The following is a 22,566-nucleotide window of genomic DNA, read 5'->3' as shown; positions in this document are numbered from 1 at the left end:
GCGTTCAACACACGTACGGAGCGGGGACGTCTCCTCCTTCTTGATCCAGCAAGGGGGGAGGAGAAGTTGATGGAGATCCAGCAGCACGACGGCGTGGTGGTGGAAGTAGCGGGATCCCGGCAGGGCTTCGCCAAGCGCAAGCGGGGAGGAAGAGGTGTCACGGGAGGGAGGGAGGCGCCAGGGCTTGGGGTGCTGCTCCCATGCGCCTCCCCACTATATATAGGGGTGGAGGGGGCTGGTTTCTTGCCCTCCAAGTCCATTGGGGCGTTGGCAAAGGTGGGGAAAAGAAATCCCATCATTTCCCTTCCCCACCGATTGTTATCCCCCTTTTTTAGGGATCTTGATCTTATCCCTTCGGGATATGATCTTATTCCTTCTAAGGTGGGATCTTGGTGCGCCTTGACCAGGGGTGTGGGGCCTTGCCCCCACTACCCACGTTCATGTGGGTCCCCCCATGCAGGTGGGCCCCACTTCGGAACCTTCTAGAACCTTCCCGGTACAATACCGAAAAATCCCGAACATTTTTCGGTGGCCAAAATAGGACTTCCCATATATAAATCTTTACCTCCGGACCATTCCGGAACTCCTCATGACGTCCGGGATCTCATCCGGGACTCCGAACAACTTTCGGTTAACCGCATACTAATATCTCTACAACTCTAGCGTCACCGAACCTTAAGTGTGTAGACCCTACGGGTTCGGGAGACATGTAGACATGACCGAGACGACTCTCCGGTCAATAACCAACAGCGGGATCTGGATACCCATGTTGGCTCCCACATGTTCCATGATGATCTCATCTGATGAACCACGATGTCGAGGATTCAATCAATCCCGTATACAATTCCCTTTGTCAATCGGTACGTTACTTGCCCGAGATTCGATCGTCGATATCCCAATACCTTGTTCAATCTCGTTACCGGCAAGTCACTTTACTCGTACCGTAACGCATGATCCCGTGGCTAACTCCTTAGTCACATTGAGCTCATTATGATGATGCATTACCGAGTGGGCCCAGAGATACCTCTCCGTCATACGGAGTGACAAATCCCAGTCTCGATTCGTGCCAGCCCAACAGACACTTTCGGAGATACCTGTAGTGCACCTTTATAGCCACCCAGTTACGTTATGACGTTTGGTACACCCAAAGCATTCCTACAGTATCCGGGAGTTGCACAATCTCATGGTCTAAGGAAATGATACTTGACATTAGAAAAGCTCTAGCAAACGAACTACACGATCTTGTGCTATGCTTAGGATTGGGTCTTGTCCATCACATCATTCTCCTAATGATGTGATCCCGTTATCAATGACATCCAATGTCCATGGTCAGGAAACCATAACCATCTATTGATCAACGAGCTAGTCAACTAGAGGCTTACTAGGGACATGTTGTGGTCTATGTATTCACACATGTATTACAGTTTCCAGTTAATACAATTATAGCATGAACAATAGACAATTATCATGAACAAGGAAATATAATAATAACCATTTTATTATTGCCTCCAGGGCATATTTCCAACAGTCTCCCACTTGCACTAGAGTCAATAATCTAGTTCACATCACCATGTGATTAACACTCAAAGTTCACATCGCCATGTGACTAATACCCAAGAGTTTACTAGAGTCAATAATCTAGTCCACATCACCATGTGATTAACACTCAATGAGTTCTAGGGTTTGATCATGTTATGCTTACGAGGGAGGTTTTAGTCAACGGGTCTGCAACATTCAGATCCGTGTGTGCTTTACAAATCTCTATGTCATCTTGTAGATGTAGCTACCACGCGCCACTTGGAACTATTCCAAATAACTGCTCTACTATACGAATCCGGTTTACTACTCAGAGTCATCCGGATTAGTGTCAAAGTTTGCATCGACGTAACCCCTTACGACGAACTCTTTTACCACCTCCATAATCGAGAAAATTCCTTAGTCCACTAGATACTAAGGATAAGTTCGACCGCTGTCATGTGATCCATTCCTGGATCACTCTTGTACCCCTTGACTGACTCATGGCAAGGTACACTTCAGGTGCGGTACACCACATAGCATACTGTAGAGCCTACGTCTAAAGCATAGGGGACGGCCTTCGTCCTTTCTCTCTCTTCTGCCGTGGTCAGGTCTTGAGTCTTACTCAATACTCACACCTTGTAACATAGCCAAGAACTCCTTCTTTGCTGATCTATTTTGAACTCCTTCAAAATCCTGCCACGGTATGTATTCATTTGAAAGTACTATTAAGCGTTTTTGATCTATCCTTATAGATCTTGATGCTCAATGTTCAAGTAGCTTAATCCAGGTTTTCCATTGAAAAACACTTTTCAAATAACCCTGGATGCTTTCCAGAAATTCTACATCATTTCTGATCAACAATATGTTAACAACATATACTCATCAAAAATTCTATAGTGCTCCCACTCACTTCTTCGGAAATACAAGTTTCTCATAAACTTTGTATAAACCCAAAATCTTTGATCATCTCATCAAAGCGTACATTCCAACTCCGAGATGCTTACTCCAGTCCTTAGAAGGATTGCTGGAGCTTTGCATACTTGTTAGCATCTTTCAGGATTGACAAAACCTTCTGGTTGTATCACATACAACCTTTCCTCAAGAAAATCGTCGAGGAAACAATGTTTTGACATCCTATCTGCATTTCATAAATAATGCAGTAACTGCTAATATAATTCCAACAGACTCTTAGCATCGCTACGAGTGAGAAAGTCTCATCGCAGTCAACTCCTTGAACTTGCCGGGGAACATCTTAACGACAAGTGGAGCTTTCTTAATGGTGACACTTACCATCATTGTCTGTCTTCCCTTTAAAATCCATCTGTACCCAACAGCCTTACGACCATCAAGTAGTTCTTTCAAAGTCTATACTTTGTTTTCATACATGGATCCTCTCGGATTTTATGGCCTCGAGCCATTCGTCGGAATCCGGGCCCACCATCGCTTCTCCATAGCTCGTAGGTTCATTGTTGTCTAGCAACATGACTTCCAAGACAGGATTACGTACCACTCTGAAGTAGTACGCATCCTTGTCGTCCTATGAGGTTTGGTAGTGACTTGATCTGAAGTTTCATGATCACTATCAGAAGCTTCCACTTCAATTGGTGTAGGTGCCACAGGAACAACTTCCGGTGCCCTGCTACACATTAGTTGAAGTGACGGTTCAATGACCTCATCAAGTCTCCACCATCCTCCCACTCAATTCTTTCGAGAGAAACTTTTCCTCGAGAAAGGACCCGTTTCTAGAAACAATCACTTTTGCTTCCAGATATGAAACAGGAGGTATACCCAACTGTTTTGGGTATTCTATGAAGATGCATTTATCCGCTTTGGGTTCGAGCTTATCAGCCTGAAACTTTTTCACATAAGCGTCGCAGCCCCAAACTTTTAAGAAACGACAGCTTAGGTTTCTCTAAACCATAGTTCATATGGTGTCGTCTCAACGGAATTGCGTGGTTCCCTATTTAAAGTAAATGCGGTTGTCTCTAATGCCTAACCCATAAACGATAGTGGTAATTCGAAAAGAGACATCATGGTATGCACCATATCTAATAGGGTGCAGTTATGATGTTCGGACACACCATCACACTATGGTGTTCCAGGCGGTATTAGTCGTGAAACAATTTCCACAATTTCTTAATTGTGTGCCAAACTCGTAACTCAGATATTCATCTCTATGATCATATCACAGACATTTTATCCTCTTGTCACGACGATCTTCAACTTCACTCTGAAATTACTTGAACCTTTCAATAATTCAGACTTGTGTTTCATCAAGTAAACATACTCAGCATCTACTCAAATCATCTGTGAAGCAAGAACATAACGATATCCACTGCATGCCTCAGCACTCATTGGACTGCACACATCAAAATGTATTACTTCCAACAAGTTGCTTTCTTGTTCCATCTTACTGAAACGAGGCCTTTCAGTCATCTTGCCCATGTGGTATGATTTGCATGTCTTAAGTGAGTCCAAACGATCCATCTGTATGGAGTTTCTTCATGCATATCTACCAATAGACATGGTTCGCATGTCTCAATCTTTTCAAAAACGAGTGAGTCCAAAGATCCATCTACATGGAGCTTCTTCATGCGTTTTATACCAATATGACTCAAATGGCAGTGCCACAAGTATGTGGTACTATTTTATATCTTCTGGCATGAACATGTGTATCACTACGATCGAGATTCCATGAACCATTCATTTTAGGTGCAAGACCATTGAAGGTATTACTCAAATAAACAGAGTAACCATTATTCTCCTTAAATGAATTACCGTATTGCGATAAACATAATCCAATCATGTCTATGCTCAACGCAAACACCAAATAACGATTATTTAGGTTTAACACCAATCTCAATGGTAGAGGGAGCGTGCGATGTTTGATCAGATCAACCTTGGAAATACTTCCAACACATATCGTCATCTCACCTTTAGCTAGTCTCCGTAGCCTTTTATTTCGAGTTACCAACACTTAGCAACCGAACCGGTATCTAATACCCTGGTGCTACTAGGAGTACTAGTAAAGTACACATTAATATAATGTATATCCAATATACTTCTGTCGACCTTGCCTGCCTTCTCATCTACCAAGTATCTAGGGTAGTTCTGCTTCAGTGACCGTTCCCCTCATTACAGAAGCACTTAGTCTCGGGTTTGGGTTCAACCTTGGGTTTCTTCACTAGAGCGGCAACTGATTTGCCGTTTCATGAAGTATCCCTTCTTTCCCTTGCCCTTCTAGAAACTAGTGGTTTTACTAACCATCAACAATTGATGCTCCTTCTTGATTTCTACTTTTGCGGTGTCAAACATCGCGAGTTGCTCAAGGATCATCATGTCTATCCCTGATATGTTATAGTTCATCACGAAGCTCTAATAGCTTGGTGGCTCTGACTATGGAGAACCATCACTATCTCATCTGGAAGATTAACTCCCACTCGATTCAAGTGATTGTAGTACTCAGACAATCTGAGCACATGCTCAACGATTGAGCTTTTCTCCCTTAGTTTGCAGGCTTAAGAAACTTGTCAGAGGTCTCATACCTCTTGACGTGGGCATTAGTCTGAAATCCCAATTTCAGTCTTTAGAACATCTCATATGTTCTGCGATGTTTCAAAACCGTCTTTGGTGCCACAATTTTAAACCGTTAGCATCACACACTGAACTATCACGTAGTCATCAAAACGTGTATGTCAGATGTTTCGTAACATCTACAGACGACGCTCGAGGTTCAGCACACCGAGCGGTGCATTAAGGACATAAGCCTTCTGTGCAGCAATGAGGACAATCCTCAGTTTACGGACCCAGTCCGCATAATTGCTACTATCAACTTTCAACTAAATTTTCTCTAGGAACATATCTTAGTAGAACTAAAGCGTAAGCTACGACATTATTTGCAAAGACCTTTCGACTATGTTCATGATAATTAAGTTCATCTGATTATTTAATGAACTCCCACTTAGATAGACATCCCTCTAGTCATCTAAGTGATACATGATCCGAATCGACTAGGCCGTGTCCGATCATCACGTGAGACGGACTAGTCATCATCAGTGAACATCTCCATGTTGATCGTATCTACTATACGACTCATGTTCGACCTTTCGGTCTCTTGTGTTCCGAGGCCATGTCTGTACATGCTAGGCTCGTCAAGTCAACCTAAGTGTTTTGCTTGTGTTCCGAGGCCATGTCTGTACATGCTAGGCTCGTCAACACCCGTTGTATGCGAACGTTAGAATCTATCACACCCGACCATCACGTGGTGCTTCGAAACAATGAACCTTCGCAACGGTGCACAGTTAGGGGGAACACATCTCTTGAAATTTTAGTGAGGGATCATCTTATTTATGCTACCGTCGTTCTAAGCAAATAAGATGTAAACATGACAAACATCACATGCAAATCATAAAGTGACATGATATGGCCAATATCATCTTGCGCCTTTGATCTCCATCTTCGAGGCGCGACATGATCACCTTCGTCACCGGCATGACACCATGATCTCCATCATCGTGTCTTCATGAAGTTTTCTCGCCAACTATTACTTCTACTACTATGGCTAATGGTTAGCAATAAAGTAAAGTAATTACATGGCGTTTTCATTGACACGCAGGTCATACAAGAAATTAAGACAACTCCTATGGCTCCTGCCGGTTGTCATACTCATCGACATGCAAGTCGTGATTCCTATTACAAGAACATGATCAATCTCATACATCACATATATAATTCATCACATCCTTTTGGCCATATCACATCACATAGCATACCCTGCAAAAACAAGTTAGACGTCTTCTAATTGTTGTTGCATGTTTTACGTGGCTGCTATGGGTTTCTAGCAAGAACGTTTCTTACCTACGCAAAAGCCACAACGGTGATATGCCAATTGCTATTTACCCTTCATAAGGACCCTTTTCATCGAATCTGATCCAACTAAAGTGGGAGAGACACACACCCGCTAGCCACCTTATGCATCAAGTGCATGTCAGTCGGTGGAACCTGTCTCACGTAAGAGTACGTGTAAGGTCGGTCCGGGCCGCTTCATCCCACAATGCCACCGAATCAAGATAAGACTAGTAACGACAAGCAAATTGAACAAATCATCGCCCACAACTACTTTGTGTTCTACTCGTGCATAGAATCTACGCATAGACCTGGCTCATGATGCCACTATTGGGGAACGTAGCAATAATTCAAAATTTTCCTATGTGTCACCAAGATCAATCTAGGAGATTCTAGCAATGAGAGAGATTGAGTGCATCTTCATACCCTTGAAGATCGCTAAGCGGAAGCGTTCAAGAGAACGGGGTTGATGGAGTCGTACTCGTCGTGATCCAAATCACCGATGATCCTAGCGCCGAACGGACGGCACATCCGCGTTCAACACACGTACGGAGCGGGGACGTCTCCTCCTTCTTGATCCAGCAAGGGGGGAGGAGAAGTTGATGGAGATCCAGCAGCACGACGGCGTGGTGGTGGAAGTAGCGGGATCCCGGCAGGGCTTCGCCAAGCGCAAGCGGGGAGGAAGAGGTGTCACGGGAGGGAGGGAGGCGCCAGGGCTTGGGGTGCTGCTCCCATGCGCCTCCCCACTATATATAGGGGTGGAGGGGGCTGGTTTCTTGCCCTCCAAGTCCATTGGGGCGCTGGCAAAGGTGGGGAAAAGAAATCCCATCATTTCTCTTCCCCACCGATTGTTATCCCCCTTTTTTAGGGATCTTGATCTTATCCCTTCGGGATATGATCTTATTCCTTCTAAGGTGGGATCTTGGTGCGCCTTGACCAGGGGTGTGGGGCCTTGCCCCCACTACCCACGTTCATGTGGGTCCCCTCATGCAGGTGGGCCCCACTTCGGAACCTTCTAGAACCTTCCCGGTACAATACCGAAAAATCCCGAACATTTTTCGGTGGCCAAAATAGGACTTCCCATATATAAATCTTTACCTCCGGACCATTCCGGAACTCCTCATGACGTCCAGGATCTCATCCGGGACTCCCGAACAACTTTCGGTTAACCGCATACTAATATCTCTACAACTCTAGCGTCACGAACCTTAAGTGTGTAGACCCTACGGGTTCGGGAGACATGTAGACATGACCGAGACGACTCTCCGGTCAATAACCAACAGCGGGATCTGGATACCCATGTTGGCTCCCACATGTTCCACGATGATCTCATCGGATGAACCACGATGTCGAGGATTCAATCAATCCCGTATACAATTCCCTTTGTCAATCGGTACGTTACTTGCCCGAGATTCGATCGTCGGTATCCCAATACCTTGTTCAATCTCGTTACCGGCAAGTCACTTTACTCGTACCGTAACGCATGATCCCGTGGCTAACTCCTTAGTCACATTGAGCTCATTATGATGATGCATTACCGAGTGGGCCCAGAGATACCTCTCCGTCATACGGAGTGACAAATCCCAGTCTCGATTCGTGCCAACCCAACAGACACTTTCAGAGATACCTGTAGTGCACCTTTATAGCCACCCAGTTACGTTGTGACGTTTGGTACACCCAAAGCATTCCTACGGTATCCGGGAGTTGCACAATCTCATGGTCTAAGGAAATGATACTTGACATTAGAAAAGCTCTAGCAAACGAACTACACGATCTTGTGCTATGCTTAGGATTGGGTCTTGTCCATCACATCATTCTCCTAATGATGTGATCCCGTTATCAATGACATCCAATGTCCATGGTCAGGAAACCATAACCATCTATTGATCAACGAGCTAGTCAACTAGAGGCTTACTAGGGACATGTTGTGGTCTATGTATTCACACATGTATTACGGTTTCCAGTTAATACAATTATAGCATGAACAATAGACAATTATTATGAACAAGGAAATATAATAATAACCATTTTATTATTGCCTCTAGGGCATATTTCCAACAAAAATGTTCCTGTTCTCACGGATGAACTCGATGAGCGCGCCTTCCTATTTCGGATGCAGATTGGCACTGATGCTGAATTGTTGAGATGAGTCACCTGGAACAAAATCAACAAGTTTAGTCTCATCAGCTGATTTAAATTTCATTACCGGCTCATGCTCCGTGGTTGGCTTTTTCAAAGACGTCATATCTGCTGGGTCAACATTGTCCTTGTAAAACTTCAACTCCTCTGTTGCACAAACAGATTCAGCGTAAGCCGCGTCACCTTCCTCACACTCCAAGGCTATCCTTCGGCTGCCATGAACCGTAATGGTCCCATTGTGGCCCGGCATCTTGAGCTGCAAATACATGTAACACGGCCGTGCCATGAACTTGGCGTAAGCCGGCCGCCCAAATAAAGCATGATACGGACTTCTTATCTTAACCACCTCAAAGGTTAGTTTTTCCGCCCTGTAGTTGTACTCATCTCCAAAGGCCACTTCCAGCTCGATCTTACCGACTGGATATGCTGACTTGCCGGGCACCACGCCATGGAAAACAGTATTGGACTGGCTGAGGTTTTTATCAGTTAAACCTATACGACGGAAGGTCTCATAATAGAGGATGTTGATGCTGCTGCCTCCGTCCATGAGCACTTTAGTGAATTTATATCCCCCAACCTGAGGAGCCACCACCAAGGCCAGGTGACCCGGATTATCAACCCAGGGAGGATGATCTTCCCTACTCCACACAATAGGTTGCTCAGACCATCTTAAATAGCGTGGAACCGCCGGCTCAACAGCATTCACGGCCCTTTTATGGAGCTTCTGCTCTCGCTTGCACAGACTGGTAGTAAACACATGATACTGCCCGCCATTGAGCTGCTTTGGGTTGGTCTGGTATCCCCCCTGCTGCTGCTGATGATGACCCTGGCCGGACTGCTGATTAAAGCCCCCTTGAACATTCTGAGAATTGGAATTTGAACCGCCGCCCGGGCCGTGAAAGCCGCCGGCGCCTGAGCCGCCGCCCGGGCCATTGTTGCCATTAAAAGCATTGGAATTTTTAAAGGCCTTCATGATTGCGCAGTCCTTCCATAGATGAGTGGCCGGCTTTTCCCTAGAGCCATGCCTTGGACAGGGCTCATTCAACAACTGCTCAAGCGTCGGGCCTGACCCGCCGGCCCGGGGAGGTGGTCTCCCCTTACGTCGGTGGTTGTTACCCTGTGAATTGGCGTTGGCTACAAACTCCATACTGCCATCAGCCTTACGCTTGTTACCTCCCTGGTTCGCTGGGTTATGCTGGGGGCCCTTGCCATTGCCATTCCGTTTTCCCTTCCCTGTCCTTTCATCATCCGACGCGGGATCCTTGGTACTATCAGAGTCGGCGTACTTGACCAGAGCCGCCATCAGCGTACCCATATCACTGCAATCGCGCTTGAGCCGCCCGAGCTTCATCTTCAGGGGCGCAAAGCGACAATTCTGCTCCAACATTAAGACTGCAGAGCCGGCATCCATCTTATCAGATGAATGTATTATCTCTTTGACCCGGCGAACCCAATGGGTTGTAGACTCACCCTCCTGCTGCTTGCAGTTAGTCAAATCCACAATTGACATAGATTGCCTACATGTATCTTTGAAGTTTTGGATGAACCGGGCTTTTAGCCCCCCCCCCCCACGACCCGATAGAATTAGGCGGCAGTCCTTTCAACCAAGTGCGGGCAGTTCCATCCAACATCATGGTGAAGTATTTGGCCATTGCCGCTTCGCTGACCTCCAGCAACTCCATAGCCATCTCGTAGCTCTCGACCCATGCCCCGGGCTGTAAATCAGCCGTGTAATTAGGTACCTTCCTAGGTCCTTTGAAATCCTTGGGCAGACGTTCATTACGGAGAGCCGGCACCAGACAGGGGACACCTCCGGTCCTCGTAGGTATACCCGCTTCGATAGAAGCCGCCAGATAAACCGGGAGGGGCTGGTAAGCCGTCAACTGAGGCGCCTGCTCCGCCTCTTGCCGTGCTCTGTCTTGGTCCACCGCGTTGAAAGCTCCATTATGAACCGGGCCGTGGCCAGGAGGCAAGTCACGGCGTGGGACATTGCTTGAGCCGGTCGCTGAGACCATGTGCCTGCTATAACTCGGGCTCCGGCCTGGACGAGGGGTTGAATGAATCCTGTCCCGGCTATAAGAATATGCCTCCTGTTGCGCCAGAGCCGTCTGAAGGAGTTCTCTGACCCGGCGGGTTTCGACCGCCGTTGGAGAGTCGCCCTCGATTGGGAGAGCCGCCAGTCGCACCGCCGCGGCGACCATGTTTTCCAACGGGTTGGCATAATGACCCGGTGGTATCGGCACGTATTGAGGCGGGGTAGTGTTCACCCGGGGAGGCCCCATCACTTGGGGCTGAATTGGCGTTCCAGCCCCGGGCGCCGTGATCTCTGGCGGGTTACTGGGCCCTGCACCAGGTGTGTTGAAGAGGTTTCGAGGATCGTAAACCGGAGGGAGTCGAGATTGAGCCTTTTGATGCCTCCTTCTCATGATCTCATTGGACGCGTTCTGATTCATCGTGAGCCGGAAAGACTGCGCCTGAATCAGCTGAGTCTGGGCGTCGAGAGCCGCCCTCTCTGCAGCCATCCTGATCCCTTCCGCCGCCAGATCCTCCTTGGCTTTTGCTAGATCCAGCTTTAACTGTGCCACCTCCGCATCATGCCGAGCTTGATCTGCTGGGGCGACCGTAGCGGTTAACAGGGCCGTCATCTTGTCTGTGAGATCCATCAGCACCTGAGCCGGCGAGTGCACAGGGCCTCCTGCCCCAGCGGCGGGGTTTTGAACAGGTTGTGCGCCGGCCATAAAGATTCCAACCCGGCTCGGCGGCTCAAAGGGGTCCGGAATACTGTCACCATCGGAACAACCCCTGAGCCTGCCATCTTGAAGTTGGTATAACGAGACGGTCTCCTCTGTGGATGACTCGCCATTAGAGCGAGCGGCCGTCTCATCGCCAGATCCAGATCCTTCAGAGAGTCCTCCATGGACGCATCCCACGAAAGCACGCTTCAAGGCAGGCAGAGTCCGGGCGGGTCGTGCACGCTGAGCCGTCTCGATGAGATCGGCGCAGAGGTCCGGCTCAGGGCCCGGCTCACCAATCTTGCCAATGAAGACATGGATTCCGCCGAAGGGGACCCGGTACCCGTACTCGATTGAGCCGGCGTCGGGGCCCCAGTTTGCATCGTCAATGTAGAGCTTGCCGCGACGACTCTTGGTCATCCGGCCCACAGCGTATCCCCTGAGCCCTTCGAAGCTGCCCTTCAAGAACTCAAATCCACCGTGCGCTGGCCCCACCGTGGGCGCCAACTGTCGTAGAATTGTCACGACAGATGTCCTCGTGCAAGGACTTAGTCGTGGAGCCATCGCAGCTAGGATGCTAAAAGGGGTTAAACGGGACAAGGGACACGAGAATTATACTGGTTCGGCCCCTTACGGTGAAGGTAAAAGCCTACGTCTAGTTGAAGTGGTATTACTTAAGGTTTCGATGACCAGGGAGCTTAATCGCTATGCCTGGCTATCGATCTGTTGTCTCTCGTCCTGAACCGCCGCCGGGTCGTCCCTTTATATAGAGAGTTTGACGCCCCGGCGGCTCTCAGAGTTCCGGCCGGCTTATAACAGTGTCCGGCTCGGACTCTTAGCTATTCTTGCCTTACACTACAAGTCTTGTCGTAATGGCGGTTCATCACTACGGGCCTTAAGCCGCCTCCGGGTCTTAAGCCCATTACTGATCCGCCTTCCGCAAGCTTGGTACTGGGCTTGGCATGATGATCATTATAACGTAACCCGGCCCCTCCTGGGCGGGTGACTCTAATGGTTATATCCTCAACAGTAGTGGATCTTCCCGACATGTCCAAGGTGCTCTTCCGTTGGTTGCTGAGTTGATTTGAAGTCGGGGGTGTGGTGGAGCGAGTCCAGGTGGTGACAATGATAGACACTCGGTGGTCGTTCGCGGAGGGCGCGATCGGCGCAAGTCCTGCATATTTCCCTTGCGAAGCTCATCATGAAAGTCGGAGCTGTCGGTTGTTCACGTGTGTGGCCATCTGTTGGCATGTGGTCAGGTTGGCTGGTGGTACCCATGTTATCTGGGTTTGGTTGTATTGGTTTTAGCCCGGTTTTCCCCAATTAACCGGGCAATTCTCGCTATCTTCTTAATCAATGAAAATGGCAAGTCTTTTGCCTCATTTCAAAAATATGTACGGTACCTTGCCTTGCTGTAGTGCAACCCCGTAGTCACATTCGTGAGTGTTTTTTTTTAAGAAAGTAGCACGATGTAGTGTACATCTAATGGAAAACAAAAGAGGAAAAATAAAATTCCCTCCGTATCAAATTAGTCTACAAACATGTCTTATATTTGGGCACATGGTAGGGATGATCAGTGTCATGATTGCACAATCAAAGAAAGAGAGAAGTCAGTGAACACTGAGTTTCTCGCATCGCCATATTGAATTTGAACTCTCCTTATCAATGTTCCATGGGGAAATAAGAGCACGAAGCGTCCTCAGCGAGGAATCGATACCACACTGAACTAATATACTCACTTAAACGTACCAGGGATGTCAGAGACCTCATACATACAGCTATCGTCATACTCTCCATCCAAGGAAATCTCCGGTTCTGATTCGTGGCCGCATGAGACGGTATACAGAAGCACCGTCCGCCGTGCTCATCTTTTAAGACCAGAAAAGGTGAGTCATGGGGCAGCAACGTCGAAAGGTGACCAGTGTCAATGTGCTCGAAGTACGTAGTAGAATACTGTAAGCTTCAAGCGTTTTGTGTTGCTGAAGTCACTCATAAATCGCCGAGTCTGCATGTACCGGTAATGTGTTTTTGGTAATACCAGCCATACACACAACGGAATGCAAGTATACCCGTGTGACTGTGTCATTCTTTTGGCTGGTAGAGACTTGAGCAAGGACGATTGCAGGTGAGCGGTTTGTGTTAAGCTTCATGCACTAGGCAACACAACCAAAAGTCCGAACTATGAGAGGCGGCCGGACTTTATACTAAACAGTTTGCACAAAATTGATGACGAAGTCTTTGGACTCGTGGTTACCTCTTGATTGTCTAGCTCTAAACTGTAGAGACCGTGAATGTTTATTAGGTTGCAAGCCTAAAATAACAACTGTGAAGTTCTTATACTAAATTATCCTTAGCACCACTATGTGGCAATTTTCTTTTCAGAATAGAAAATTCTTTCATTATGAGCCTTTGAAGTTTCAACCATCAAGAATCAAGATGCACCACATTCAAGAAATCATTACAAAGTTATTTAGCCACCCAATACAGAAGGAGAAATAAAGTGAAGTACTCAAAACCATCGGAGCCCGGAATAATGAAAAGTTCATCATGGGAACTAAAAGGCAACAAATATGCAAATGAAGACCATCAAAGCGTTTAATACTAGGTGAAGGCCTCCACCATGGCATCAGAAGAGCCCATCGGCCACCATTCTGAATCGTGAACATGCCATCTGGATCACCTCGTACTCGTCCATAGATTTACAAGGCACTAGTAATAATCTGCAATGAAGTAGACGTTGTGTTTCTTGTTAAAAAACACATGGGTACGAGGATTTTCTGGAAGGTAACATTGTTAAACCATATAACATTGTTTCTAGTAGTACTGTAACAAGCTAATCTGGTTTACCCCGAGTTAACTTTGTTGTATTTATTATCCTCTGAATTAGAAGCTGCCAGTATACAACTAACAAGATTTGCGAGGCAATATACATATGAAAGAGGATAAATCATATACAAAAAGTCAGTAAAACATAAGAGCAATGAAAGACATGTACCTTTTCCTTGACGCGAGACAGTTTCATCTGGTTCACCTCTGACTTACACCAACCATATAAGTGAGGGCAGTCCGAAATATGAAGTTCTTGGAGGTTGATGATTAAACTCTCCGGTAAAGAGATGATGCTCTTGCAAAAATGAATCTCAAGTGTCTTGAGCAAGGTGAGTCCTCCTAACCATTGCGGCAGTGTTGTCAACGCATTGCAGTTCTTCAGACTCAGCGATTGCAACTGTGTAAGTTGCTTCATGTTCTTGTCCAATTCTTGTAGGAAGTTCATGCATATTAAGTTGAGTTGTCGAAGAGATGTGAGCTCACCCAACCATTCTGGCAGAATTTTCATTTCAATGCATTCGAGGGAGAGTGATTCCAGGGACTTGAAGGCTTGGCCGATCTGTGGTGAGATAGTCAGATCATCGCAATCGGAGATGGTTACATCATTAAGGCCAGGAAGGTGGTGAAGCAATCTCCACTGGTGCAAAGGCAACTCGGACTTCTCAACTTTCAGTTTATTCACGGGAGGAGAAGAGGAGGAAGCAGGTGTGCTCGAGGTCGAGGCACACTCTTCCCATGACGATAGCGCGTTATCACTACTTGATATAAACCAGTGCACAGCTCTAGGAGGACACGGTTTGATCCTCAACTTGGGGCACCTGTACATTTCCAGATGCTCAAGTTTAGGCAACGTGAGCTCATTTGCACCATCCCCACTCATGGAGCACCCTGTGGTAAATTCTTCCAGGTTATACATGTAGCCAAGAAAAATCTTGCGTAGGTTGGGTAGTTGGACGAGTGTTGGTAGGCCGCTGCACGACAGACTCCACAACCTCAAGCTCACAAGATTAGGAAGATATTTGCTTATATGCATAACCCAGTATGGAAATATGACACCCTTGTAGCCAAATATATTCAAATTCTGTACACTTGTTGGTGGCACTAGCTCTTTTAGCAGCGCCATGTGTTCCACAGAACTCGCGCCTTCGCCCCACCGCAATGTCAATTCTTCGATGCTCTGTTTTTCCATCAACCTTATACAGCATGCCTCTTCTACAGACTTCACATTTACAAGATCTTTGATACTCAACACTTGAGGATTTGCATGCTTAAGAAAGACAAGATTGCTGCTGCTAGATTCACTATCATCTGCACGCACAGGAAACCCCCCGTATTGCAACAATCCAAAAAGCCTGAGGATATCCAATTTGGCCACATTTTCTGGAAGGCTAGCAATGTGCATGCAGCCGCGGAGGTTCAGTTTGTTGAGGCTGCTAAAACTTTCAGGTACACAAAAACAATAGTCATTCCAAGACAGGTCCAGCTGCTCCAGATTGGGAAGGGTACCGATACAGTCAATGAAACTTTGATTTGCCGATGGGCTGTCTGATAAATAATAACCGTGGCAGTGTGATATATTTAGATACCGGAGTTCCATGAGATTGCTCATGACCTTTGGCAGTCCTACGAGCCTGCCACGTCGTGATAAATTCAAATACTGCAGTTTGTTAAGGGCACCCAGAGCTTTTGGTATCCTTGTAGACTCCCACCGTTCGCGCTTCCGGCTCCATGAAGAAGCATCGAGATACCTCAACTGTTTCAGCTGACCAATAGAATCAGGCAACTCTTGCGTACAATATCTGCTTAAATCTAAAACACGGAGGCATTTAGCTGGTGAAAATGCATCACGATCAAGCTGATAGTTGCTACGATCATGAAAATGCAGTGCCCTTATCTTGGCGAGTGGGGTCATTGATGACTTGAATAGCTTTCTGTGATCTGTCAGCCACGCATATCGGCAGGTTTGATCCTCTATACCAATTTCATCGGCCAGAACAGATCTTGCGAGATCATGTACTAGGTCATGCATGACCAAGAATTCAGTTTCAACTTGCATACTCTGCATAGTATACATAGTTTCAGACTTGAGAAGAACACCTTCATGCTATTACGTATTGGATATATTTATATTAACAACTAGTAGACAGATAAGGTAATCGAAAAGCCTTGTACACTGATGAGCGCTGTCTAAAAATATAAGGACAATGGAGGGAGTAGAAGAGAAATCCATCATCGGGAAAGTTGCGAATGAGCTAGCGTGTAGGCACAATGGTTATAATTTTTTCAGGATTTTTGGTGTACTGGAAGTATCTAAAAATAATAGAGGGTACGTGTAGGTGCACACCAGATCAACACCAGATCAGATCAGTAACTCACCCATGACGACTTTGGATGTTCAAGGAAGCACATGCCTAAAAGCTGATTAATATATCTATCACTGCTATGTTGATTGTAGGATGATGCCATTGGTGGCTCAACAAGTCCAAGAGCAACCCATTGGTGAACTAGAGCTTCTTTAGCTATCCAGTGACCTTTTGGAAAGATTGCACAATAGACAAAGCATAGCTTCAAATATGAACCCATACTGCGATAGCTTAGCAGCAAGGATGCATGCACCTGATGAGGTGAAAATTCTTTTGAGGCAAGCACGTCCCAGAACTCACTGTTGTTCAGCGACACCCATTCATCAGATGACTTCATATAGTCCAGCATATACCCAATAGATTGGGCTGCTAAAGCCATGCCTCCACACTTCTTTGCAATGTCCTTCCCGATCATCTCTAACTGTGCTCTGTCAGTTCTAGCATCAAAGGAAGTCTTATCTTTTATGATAGCCCAACAAATGTCATCTGTCAAGGGAGCTAGCTTGTACGGCTCCACCGCCTGAATTTTCTGTGCAATATTTTCTTCTCGTGTGGTTACTACCGCCACCACTTTGCTCCCTTCACCCGGCTTTAGCATATTCTTCAATTTTTCCAACTCAGTTTGTTCCCTTTCCCACAGGTCATCAAAGATGATTAGGACCTTCTTACCAAAAAGGAGCCTTTTAAGGCTATTTCCTATCATCTCAAGTTCAGTAGGCTGACTATCACTAACGGATAGTTGTGATATTATAGAATTCCCAATTTTCTTTCAAATCAAACGTCTGGGACACATATACCCAGACCCGAGAGTACTCTTTGAACTATGGATCATTGAAAACCAATCGTGCCATGGTTGTCTTCCCAATGCCTCCAATACCATATATCGGAAGAATGGTCATCTTTTCTGTGATGCTCCCAGATAAACGAACCATCACCTCCTGTTTTTCCTTATCCCTCCCTATGACTTGTGCTTCTGTCACAGCCGCTGTTGTTTCCCGGTTATCCTGCAGGCGAGGGACATTTTCTTGCATGAAAGTGAAAGGAATGCGGTCTTCTGTGATCCCCTTCAGCTGCTCTCTCATATTCTTCATCTTATTGGCCATTTCAACCTGGAAACGCTGATTTGAGGGCAACACTACAAAGGCAACAAATTTTATTTTAGTACATTTTGATGTTCAAAGTAATGAAATATAATTTGACAGTCCTGGAAATAAGATAATACATATTCTTCTTTAGAAATCAAGCACCACAACACAACATAAGTATTTCGTTAATAGAAATTAATTGTGTTGAATACATTTACAGGAACTGTGAGCATGACGTCCTTCATACGTACATTCATTGACTCTCAAAAATAAATTCCTAAACTTAATTACATTTTCTTGGCTAATCTAACAAACGCTACCCAGAACAATTAGAGCGCAAGCATTGGACAAATTTCGTCTTGGTTCAGTCAGCTGGGTGCACATACCTTTTGTGCAGCAGGTTCGGTGTTGACTTCGAAATCATCGATCATGTCAGAGATCTCATACATGGTGTCCTTGAGCCGCCCCAGCCACAGACGCACCGCCTGATCCGTGATGGACCGCCTCTCAGCATCTTCGAGCAGGGCCTCCACCGTCTGCAGCGACGATCTCATCTTCTGTAGGTCGCTTACGAAGTTCCACTGCAGCTTGATCTGGCCTTTGATGGCGGACATGATCTGCTTGCTCACAACACCGAGGATGGCAGAGGCGATGACGCCCCCGACATGATGCGCCATGGCTGCTCACCTCTCTCGAATCTTGGATGGGCTGATGGCTGCAGAGGAAGTGGGTGAAGAGGTAGACGAGCTCCTGGTGTGGAAGATCGATCAGGTCTTATCACGCCTGTTGGAGATTGGGGTGGTTGTGCCAAGTCTACCGTCAACAAGTGCCTATCATTGACAGTAAGAATAAAGTACTCGTACAAGTTGGTGGGTACCAACAGTTGTGCTACCAACAGAAGCAACCTACGCCAGAATATCATTACCATGAAAAAGGCCCTTAAAGCATCTTCATCGGGAGGAGTTTCTTTACTTATGAAGACGTTTTGTTTAGTTAAAAAAATACTCTGTTTAGTACAAAAAATGCCGATTTACCCACCATGTTTGGAGGATGGTTAAGGACTGGCTCATTTTAGGGGATCTGGAGATGGACTAATGGGCGACTGAGCGCACTGTCAAGAGTTCACGGACTAGTATGTCTTACCCGACATCACGCGTCGGAAGGCCAGAGCCACCCTCCTATGCTTGTCACTTGGGCTATTTGGAATGAGAGGAGCGCCAGGGGACAATTTACTAAAATCTATTATTCCCCAAAGGTGGCGGTTTTGCAAAAAAAAAAACGATCTAGCGGCGACGGAGAAGGAGAGTGGGTGAGATGAGGGCGGTGAGTCCGGCGGCGACGGAGAAGAAAAGTATTTGTGAATTTGTAAAAGATGTTCGGGAATTTAAGAAAAGTTCATGATTTCATAAAAATGTTAGCGAATTCAAAAAACCTTCATGATTACAAAAAAAATGCTCACGAATTTTAAATTGTATGGTTTTAAAAAATATTTAGGAATTTCAAAAATTAACGATTACATAAAAATGTATTCGCAAGTATATAAAATTTTCACAATTTCAAGAAATGGTCACGATTTGATAAAATGCTAATGAATTTGAAAACGTGTTTGTAAAATGGAAGAAAAAAATAAATTTTAAAAGTAAAAAGTAAATAGAAATAAGAAATAATAAGAAGAATAGGAAAAGCACACTGGAAAACAGAAAAAATAGAAAAATCGGAAACCAAAAAAGAGAAAGTTGGTGCGAGGTAGACGAGCTCCTGGTGTGGACGATCGATAAGGTCTTATCACGCCTGTAGGAGTCCTGGTTTCGCCAAGTCTAAAGGCGTCAACCACAACCTATCACTAAGAATAAATTACTACAAGTTGGTGGGTACCAAGTACCAACAGCTGTGCTAGCCAACGGAAGCAACCTAAACCAGTAGTATATCATTACCATGAGACAATTACAAAAGGCCCTTAAAGCATCTTCGTCTGGTGGTATTTATTTACTTATAAGGATGCTCTGTTCATCAGTTCAAAACAACAGAAATGATGCTCTACACCCTATAGGGATAGTGTCAGAATAAATTCGAGGGGTTCCGTCGATCTACCGAGGACCAAGCAATCCAACGAGCACGACACCGAGATTTGTTAACGAGGTTCACCGATATGGCTACATCCCTGGGGCTTGACTACAAGCGCTTCTCCCCGTGACACCGTCACAATACCGCATCAGGTCGTCCTGGACGCCGGCACATGCCGCTGGCTTCCCCTGCGTTCCTGTACTATTATGTTGGCATAGGTCACATCGTGTGTCTACCCTCGCTATATAAGAGAGGCCTAGGTTACAAGTGTCCTATTAGGACACGACTCCACATCCTATGTAAACACAATACAACTCATAGTCCAACTGTAACCTACCTTGTTACACAATATTCGACACAACTCTAACAAACTCCACCTTGGCGAATATTCTCCACCACCTTGAATTCGTCATTGCGATAAACTTCCATGTACATTGGACTTGAGCTTATCCCATGAGTACTGCTGCTACTCCAAAGACTTCATGTGACTCCACCTGCAACTTGTAGTCCCTTCTTTTCTTGACCACCATCAATGCTCGAGCGAAATTAAGTTCCCCTTACTCTAGTTTGTGCTCCCAATTTTCAGAGTATCCGTCCAACGCCATCACACACTGATCACTAACCTGCGTGAAAGTGAACAACTCACATGTTGGGTGTCACACATAAGAGTTACCTGAACTCAACATCAACACTCCTTTCTTGACCGCCTGTCTGAAACTTGAAGGAATTTACCGTTGCTTGTAGTCATCTCGAGTCAAATTCGCAGTTGTCTCACCACATGTATGACCACCAGAGCCCTGGCCCGTCTCCATGCCCCGTGCATACCGCACGCCTCGCCGCTATTACCGCGTCGAGCCTCTGCTGTCCCGGTCGAGTCTCAAGGGTCGCAAACCCGCACCACTCAACCCCCACTGCAGAGTACCATCAGTCATCGCCGACCGATGACGAGCTTCACGCTTCCATCAGACCACTGGACTCCAGTCCGAATTATGTGTCCCTCGCTTTTTCCGCTGAATAGGCTTCGATTCTCTGGATCCTTACACCGTAGCCCCTCAATCCAGCTCCACCTTCAACATGACTCCATGGTAGATGATCAGTCCACCCTCACGCCTCGTCAACTCAAGCTCTCATGTGCACCATCTTGAATCAAACCTGCGTCATAGTCTTGTCAAAGCCACACAAGCCCTCAGGGCCTGCGCCACGTGTTTCCACGCCCAGAAGTCGGTCACCATCAGCATGACGCTCCTACGTCGCTGTCGCCGATTCCACACCGTCTTCTCTACCAACCGACTTGCGTCGATCCGTCAGACTAACCAGTCCGACCCAGCCGAATTTGTCCGGCTGCAGACACATTCCAGACTCAAGCTGTCACCGTGACCTTCGCCATCCATACACACACGTGTACCGACAAAGAAACCAAATCAAAGTCCTCCATAGCCTTCCCATGTGAACATGCCACAGATCAACAAAGCTAAGCTAGCTCAAACTCCTGATTCATCACACGTATGTAGCTTTAGGACTTATTTTTTTCTTTCTTGATAGCATATCACGGCCTGGCTAGCCCTTGTGTCGATCCTTTTTTTTCTTAAACAAATCTCACTAGCTTTTCGGCCTCTGCATGCAACGCGCTGCACCTGCGGGTTTCAGCCAACCATGATCCACCTGGGCCCTCGTCAGGCCTCAGCCTTGCCTTGGCCTCGCACGGGCTGTAGCCCACACTTGGGGCTTGCTCGGCCCTACCCCGCCAGCGATTTCAGCGCATGCCTCGAGTACGCTCGCCCGATCAATCCATCGATCGACCGCCGCACGACTCGCCTGACGCCTCTGATTCCGCTTGCGTCTCGTCAAGGCTCAAAACAAATTGCCGCCAGCTTTGCTTGCTTTACGCCCCGCTGTTTCACCGATTGCTTTTCCCGATCTCATCGAGAACCACGCCGTAGCCATGGCTGCATCTCAAACTTGGTACTTCCTCTGAAACAACCACCAATGACCTTCGGACAACCTAGCTCTGATACCACTGGTCAAAATAAATTCCAGACGCTCCGTCGATCTACCGAGGACCAAGTAATCCAACAAGCACGATACCGAGATTTGTTAACAAGGTTCACCGATATGGCTACATCCCCGGGGCTTGACTACGGGCGCTTCTCCCCGTAACACCGTCACAATACCGCACCAGGTCGCCCTGGACGACGGCACATGCCGCCGGCTTCTCCTGTGTTTCTGTGCTATTATGTTGGCATAGGTTACAATCGTGTGTCTATTCTCGCTATATAAGAGAGGCCTAGGATACAAGTGTCCTACTAGGACATGACTCCACATCCTATATAAACACAATACAACTCCTAGTCCAACTGTAACCTACCTTGTACACAATATTTGACACAACTCTAACAGATAGTACTTCTTTGAATGTTGCAAACGGCCTATAATCTAAGGCTGGTCACAGTGGGAGTAACTTAGCAAGTAAGAGCATCTCCAGCCGCGCCCCCAACAGCCCCCCTAAGACCATTTTTTAGCGTCAGCGCTGAAAAAACGACCCAGTCGCGCCCCCAGGAGCCCATTTTTCGCCGGTTAGGCTCGAAACTGGCGCCGGCGGACTCAGGCCGAACCCCACGCGCTAGGTGGCGCCCGGGGGCGCCGGGGCAATCTTTTTTGGCGTGAAAGAACGGCGGGCCCGCTGAGTCAACGACCCTCGCGCCTCGTCGTCCTCATCGACTCGGTTTCCCGCGGGGAATTAATGCCAAGGCTGCCGCCGGTCAGCCTTCCATTGATTCCTCATGGGCAGCGCAGTGCAGCGACGCGCCCCCTCCCGTCATGCGTACACACGTTGCCCCCTCTCCCCGGCCACTATAAAAGCCGCCCCCTCCCTCGCCGGTGGAAGCACCCGCCCGCAGCCCCCTTTCTCGCCGCCGACGCCCATTATGTTTTCTATATGTAAAGAAACTATGAAACGCCTATTCTATGTCGTGTTTGCCGAATCTATGTCGT

At 46.8% G+C, this 22,566-nt stretch overlaps 1 pseudogene; it reads right to left on the bottom strand.

Moving 5' to 3' along the window:
* Positions 1-13,647: 13,647 nt before the first annotated feature.
* LOC123126020 (putative disease resistance protein RGA1) lies at positions 13,648-18,303 on the bottom strand (annotated as a pseudogene).
* Between the last annotated feature and the right edge of the window lie 4,263 nt (positions 18,304-22,566).

The sequence above is a fragment of the Triticum aestivum genome, chromosome 5D, assembly GCF_018294505.1.
Source record: "Triticum aestivum cultivar Chinese Spring chromosome 5D, IWGSC CS RefSeq v2.1, whole genome shotgun sequence".
Lineage (NCBI taxonomy): Eukaryota > Viridiplantae > Streptophyta > Magnoliopsida > Poales > Poaceae > Triticum > Triticum aestivum.
The sequence above is the reverse complement of the archived record's forward strand: the minus strand, read 5'-3'. Positions and strand labels throughout refer to the sequence as shown.